This window comes from Triticum aestivum, chromosome 3A, assembly GCF_018294505.1.
Source record: "Triticum aestivum cultivar Chinese Spring chromosome 3A, IWGSC CS RefSeq v2.1, whole genome shotgun sequence".
Lineage (NCBI taxonomy): Eukaryota > Viridiplantae > Streptophyta > Magnoliopsida > Poales > Poaceae > Triticum > Triticum aestivum.
The window spans coordinates 617,014,619-617,021,914 of record NC_057800.1 but is presented as its reverse complement, the minus strand read 5'-3'; positions in this window follow the sequence as shown (position 1 = coordinate 617,021,914).

Genomic DNA, 7,296 nt, shown 5'->3' with positions numbered 1-7,296 from the left:
TGCAACAACCAATGATGCATGCGTATGAGATGCAAATGCTTAGGAACAAAACCAAAGTAAGGAGAAAACTCTAAAGACTTCTCCACAAAACTCTCTGAAACTTCTCCCCCATTGGCATCGATTGCCAAACTGGGCGAAAAGCTTAGAAGGCCACTATAGATTGAGTTCCTCCATAAGTTGTGTATTTCTCAACAAGAGAGTGGAATGAAATACACATATCCAACGGTAAATACTTGGAGGAAGACAAACTATATTGAGGCCCAAAGATTGCAAAAGAAAGATATGCCACAAAGACATAACAAAGAGAGAAACAAGGAATCAAGCAATCAAAAGATACCAATTGAAGCAAGAATTCAATGGATATCAATTAAACCAACTAGACCAAAGATCCTACGAGCCACAAGAGTAAAGATATTATGATATGAGTAGAGGAGTGTTCTAAAGAAACTAGAGAAGCTCCCATTGATTTGTGCACATCAAGAATTTTTGTATTAGGATACAAAGTGCACAAAATAGGATCATAGCTCCCCCAAAATCAATAGAAACTAACAACAAGTGCAAGTGGACAAGAAGGAACCAAAGCCTAGCACTTGCAACAAACAAATGGTTGAGCGACAAGTAAAAGAGGCAACTTAAGAATGGGCTCAACCAAAATGATGTGTGTGAGTCAAGGCAACGCACTTGAGAAGACTAAAGTACGGATGAGCATTAAGCATCAACAAAGTCTTGAAAGAATGATGCACACAGTGCAAGGCCTATCATTCCCACACACAACTAGCAAATGGGTTCACAAGCTTACTAATAAGCATATAAAGAACATATGCTTGTGACAACCCGTGGTGAAGATAGAAGAAGAAAGTCTCATCAAGACGAGGGATACTAATTAAGATGGCAAAAGTCTCGTAAAGATAAGCACGAGGAAAATAATATTCACCACACAAGAGTGCATCAAGATACAACGATAGAAGACACGCACTCAAGGCAAAAGCTTTCACGGAGCCACCAAAGAAATAACATAAGAAAGACAAGGTGGACGTGAAAGAAAGGATATCAACTAGAGATGTAATTTCTCTCAAGTGTATAAGGTTCTAGGTAGACGAAATCATGATGATATATATCTACAAAGAAGGATGTACACCCAAAATAGTTACAACATGAAGGAACAAGATATCCAAAAGGAAGTCATACATATACCAATAAGATATTTGCTTGAGAGCATAACACATGGCTAGATATGGTCTTATTGTATATAAATGAATTTCAACCACACGAACATCAAAGACATCACAACTAGCAACAAGACATCATTGTTGGGATGCTTTGAGAAAGGAAACAAGTATCACAAGGAAGAATGGATAACATGCCATGATACAACCTACACAAGGTTGGTGCAAGAAATGTGTGCATGAAGTATATGAAGATACTTGTTACCGAGATAACATTGGAAGGATGTAGTAGATACTAATTGAAGGTACAAAGTAGTTCATTGATCATCCTAGCTTGACTCCAATAAGCACATGGTGACAACACCTTCCTTGTGAGTGAGCCGAGCATCCAATGCATCTCCACTTGTTCCTAGAACAACAACACAAACAAAATGGTACCCAAACTCATTGGGACCAAAGAGTTAGAGAACCAACGACACATAGGACAAACTCCACATAAATATGTGCATATAGATACGAAAATGAATTTCATGCACATCTCATCCAATTTGAGACTTGGTGGAGTTTCCCTTATATATTGGGTCAAAGAAAGAAAGCATGCCAAAGATACTACACGAAGTTAATATGCATGCCCAAGACTTTCAAGAACCGATACCAAATGATAAAGAAATACCAAGTGAAGAAAAGATACCAAATGAATAAATCATCACTTGGAGGATATCAATAAAAGATACATCAAGGAATGAGATATCCATTGATACCCACTAAATAAAAGATATCAAACCCCCCAAAGAGAGGATGGTTCCAAATAAACCAAGCTCTCTACAAAGTTTCATGATGGCACAAAGTACCCAAAAGAAATGACTCGCCTTCCACCGACACACACTTGATAAGGATCAGAAGATGAGTGTTTTATCGAAAATAGGATAGCTCCCCCAAGACTAGTGCATTAGAGAGAAATTGCATTTGAATACAAAATGCACAAGGTGGGATCACCACTTTCACTATATCTAGAAAACACTAGACAAGATCAAGAAATAAACAAGATCCACAAGTGGTATGGAAGACAAAGGGAGTTGATACAATCCTTGGCAAGAGAAAGGCAAATAAAAGCAAAAGCCAATGTAAAGATGATCAATAAATTCTACCACAAAGTGAGTACCAATTGTCAAAATACAAGAAGTAAATGGAAATAATTCCCGGTGGTAGATAGCAAGGATATCCGACATCATCTTCACACCAAACAAAAAGCAAATTGCAACTTGTAGAGCTAACATGCCACCTAGGAACAAGATAATTTACAATATCAACTCTAGATGACAATATCTCAAATGTACACATTTTCTAGGCTAGTAATATACACATAGCATATTACTCCCCCATAATGTGATACCAATTAAGGATAAACAAGAGGCAATAAAGGATCCAACAAGAGATAATTAATGGACTATTTAGAATTTGAATTTCTCATGAGAAGACATACCACATATCGACTAGATATCTTATAATATCAATACTAGATGGTATTCCTCATGTACACATATTTATAGGATTGTGAGGTGCACAAAGCACATCACTCCCCCACAATGGGATATTCCATTAATCTCTCACAAGAGCCAACCAAGATATGACCAAGATGCACAAAGGCTCAACGAACGACACACATGTACATGATGGGCAAACCAACACACACATACTTGATTGCTCAAGATAATCAAGTTGGAAGCACAACATATACAAACACATGCAAGGAACGAAACCAAACATGCAAAGGGGCAAGTAACTAACAATGTAAACACTTTAAGCATGAGTTACCGCAAGGAGGAACATTGGATACAAGATAGAAACTTGATAATCCGAATGACTTGGCTCGAGACAATAAGAATTATGAAGTCCCCTTAATTCTTCATAATGTAGCCAAGTCTCCAATGACCTCTAATATCACCTATTGATCAAGTTGGAGCTTGTTGGTCCCCAACCAAGTTGGGTCCTAAGAGGTTAGTCACAATAGGCTTGGCTACCCAAATGGTTCTTTTCTTGACACCACTTTGAGCACCAACAAATTTGGCAAACACATTGCCCACATTATCCTTCCCAAGAGAATAGATATCATCAATAATAATTGTGTTGGATAAGTTACCACTAGTGCATGAAGAGGCGAGATGGCCTTTCTTGCGACATAGGTAGCAACGTCTACTCTTCACTTTCTTCTCACTTGATTTATCAACTTGAGAAGCAAAAGCTTGAGTCTTCTTGGGAAGAGGCTTTTCTTCAACTTGAGGTTGAGCATGAGAATGAACTTGTGGCCGCTTCCCTTGTTGCTTGTCACTAATGGGTTTGTTCTTCAATGGGCGAGATCTAACATGATGCCCTGCAATTTTGCACTTGAAGCAAATAATCTTGGCCGAATTCTTGACTTGTTCTTGGCCCTTCTTCTTGATCATCTTGGACTTATTCTTCTTATTGGAGTTGAATCCAAGTCCACCTTTGTCATTGGGGGATTTTTGCACACTCAAGATATTGTTGAGTGTGTATTTCCCTTCATGACTCTTTTCCAAGTCTTTCTTCAAAGAAGTGACTTGGGCCTTGAGCTCTTTGATTTCCTCTACATGGTTAGTCTCAACACAAGTACTAGAGGAAGTATAAGCTTCATCGTTAGAGCAAGGCAAGGAAAGCAATTCATCACAAGATGTACCAACATTGTGAGTAGATGAATTACAAGGACTAGCACATGGCAATATAGCATTTTGACTAGAAGTAGTGCTAGTATCCACATGAGGCTCACTAGATGTTACCTTAGAAATCATGGACTCATGAGCTATCTTTAGCTCATTATGGGATACTAGAAGATCATCATGAGAGCTTGAGAGCTTTTCATGATTTTCTTCCAATTTCCCATAATTGCTAGATAGCAACTCAAGTTGAGCCCGAAGCTCAACATTCTCCTTCAAAATGGATGCTTCACAAGTAATAGAGTTAGTAGCACAAGCATCATCATTAGCAACAAGAGGAGAAGACAACTTGGCAAGCTCTTTTGAATATGAAGCTTTAAGTTGTGCATGAGACTCGGTGAGTTTGATGAGCTCACTCTTAATGACCCTTGAGCCATTTTCGAGGTGCTCAAAGTCCTCAAGGAGTTTAGCATGCACAACTTCAAGCTTATCATTTTTAGTTTCAAAAACATTGGCCACCTCAATAGCTCTATCATGAGATTCCTTCACTCTAGATAATTCTAGAGCAAAAGTCTCCTCAAGAGATTCATTGGTGGTTTGTTCAAGTTCGAGAGCTTGGGAGAGGTCCGCGATCTCATTAGCGTAATCACGCTCATGACCTTCCATTTTATCAATGGTTACATCATGCTCCTCAAGACGAGATTCCAACTCATCAATATATTTCTTGCCCTCAATAGCAATAGACATAATTTCCATGAAGTTGGAACGAGCAATTTTATTCTTAAGAAGAGCTTTAAAAATCATTTCCCCCTTAATTTTTAAGGAGGCAACATCATCATTCTCTTCATCATAATCAACATCATCATCACTCTTGCCATCATCAATATCATCACAAGATATATTAGGATTCAAAGTGGGAGATACCTTTGAAGCCTTGGCCATAAGGCAAAATGCAATAGATGATGATGTAGGATCCCTTGAAGCACCATCCAAGACCACATCTTGTTCCATGGAGTGTTGGGTTTCCTCTACATTGTTAGCACAACAACTCGAGGAAATACATGCATTTTTATCATGGCAACAAGATATAGCAAGCATATCATCATGAGATTTAGTCAAGCAATTTTTACATGATATGGAAGGACTATCAACACAAGCATGTGAAACATGTATGGTGCTCGAAGTGTTAAAGTCCAAAGAAGATGCATTGCAATAAGATAGTGATGAAGTATCATCCACAATAAGCATACTATCATCATTGCAATGACCAACACTACTCACCATATCATTACCTTGTGGCAAACCACATGTAGGTGAAGTAGAAGAAGCTGAGAAGACTATACGACCGGAGGTGGAGGGAGAACAATCAACCCCACAAATCTTGGACACACCATATTTATCTTGAAGCTTCGTCCACAACTCATGAGCATCCCGGAACGGCATGAGTTGAAATATAACTACATTGCTCAAAGCATGAAAAAGCACATTAGAAGCTTGAGCATTGAGATAAGAGTTTTTCTCATCCTCTAAAGATAATCTTTGGGGATCCTTTGGAGGAGAAAAACCCATATCTATAATTCACTCTAAATTTGGGTCCATGACCCTAAAGAGATTAAGCATGCGAATTACCCAAATATTAAAATTTGTGCCATCAAAAATAAGAGTGTCAGAGAATCCTAAACCCCTAGTCGACATCCTTACTCTCTAGGCGGTTAAGCCCTATAAAGAGAGACGAGGCTCTGATACCAATTGAAAGATCGTGGATGTCGCCTAGAGGGGGTGAATAGGCGCTTTAAAATAATTATGGTTTAGGCTTGAACAAATGTGGAATAAACCTAGCGCTTAATTTGACAAGCACAAAACCTACAACAACTAGGCTCACCTATGTGCACCAAAAACTTATGCTAAGCAAGATAAACAACTAAGTGATAGCAAGATATATGACAAGAAACAATATGGCTATCACAAAGTAAAGTGCATAAGTAAAGGGCTCGGGTAAGAGATAACCGAGCCACGTGGAGACGATGATGTATCCCGAAGTTCACACCCTTGCAGATGCTAATCTCCGTTTGGAGCGGTGTGGAGGCACAATGCTCCCCAAGAAGCCACTAGGGCCACCGCAATCTCTTCACGCCCTCGCACAATGCAAGATGTCGTGATTCCACTAAGGGACCCTTGAGGGCGGTCACCGAACCCATACAAATGGCAACCCTTGGGGGCGGTCACCGAACCCGTACACTTTGGCAACCCTTGGGGGCGGTCACCGGTACCCGTCAAATTGCTCGGGGCGATCTCCACAACCTAATTGGAGACCCCGACGCTTGACCGGATCTTTACACCACAATGATTGAGCTCCGAACACCAGAAAGGTTGGGGTTCACTCCCTAGCGACACCACGAAACTTCACCACAATGGAATATGGCTCCGAGGTGACCTCAACCGTCTAGGGCGCCCAAGCACCTAAGAGGAACAAGCTCAAGGGTACCAAGCACCTAAGAGTAATAAGCTTCGCAACTTGTAACTTCCACGTATCACCATGGAGAACTCAAACCGATGCACCAAATGCAATGGCAAGGGAACACGGAGTGCCCAAGTCCTTATCTCTCAAATCCCACCGAAGAAACTAATGCTAGGGAAGAAAATGAGAGGAAGAACAAGAAAGAGAACACCAAGAACTCCAAGATCTAGATCCAAGGGGTTCCCTTCACATAGAGGAGAAAGTGATTGGTGGAAATGTGGATCTAGATCTCTTCTCTCTTTTCCCTCAAAAACTAGCAAGAATCCATGGAGGGATTGAGGGTTAGCAAGCTCGAAGAAGGTCAACAATGGGGGAAGAACACGAGCTAAAGAGATCAGGTTCAATGGGGAAGAAGACCCCCTTTTATAGGTGGGAAAAAAGTCCAACCGTTATGCTCACAGCCCGCACAGAGTGGTACTACCGCTAGGGCGGAAGAACCCCTTTGAAAAACAACAGTGAGGAGGCAAAAGGCCAGTAGAACCGCCGGAGCGGTACTACCGCTCGACCTCACGGTACTACCGCTAGGGATAGCGGTACTACCGCAAATGGTAGCGGTACTACTGCTTGCGAGCGGTGCAAAAAAATACTTCCGTGCCTACTTCCGCTGAGCAAAACACGAGATTTTGGTCCGGAGCGGTACTACCGCTCAGGAGCCGCGGTAGTACAGCTCGGGAGCGATACTACCGCTCAGGAGCCGCGGTAGTACCGCTCTGGAGCGTTAGTAAAAAATTACATCCGCTCTAGCCGCGGTAGTACCCTGCAGCCTTTACCAAAACAGCCACAACTTCTGCAAACGGACTCTGAATTCAACGAAACCAAGTTTGTTGGAAAGCTAACGACATGGGCTAACACAATCTTTATAGAAATATCAATAAGAAGCAAATGAGAAAAGTCCCAAAATAAAATGGTGAGAACCCTTCCTTGGAAAAGACCGGTAAAA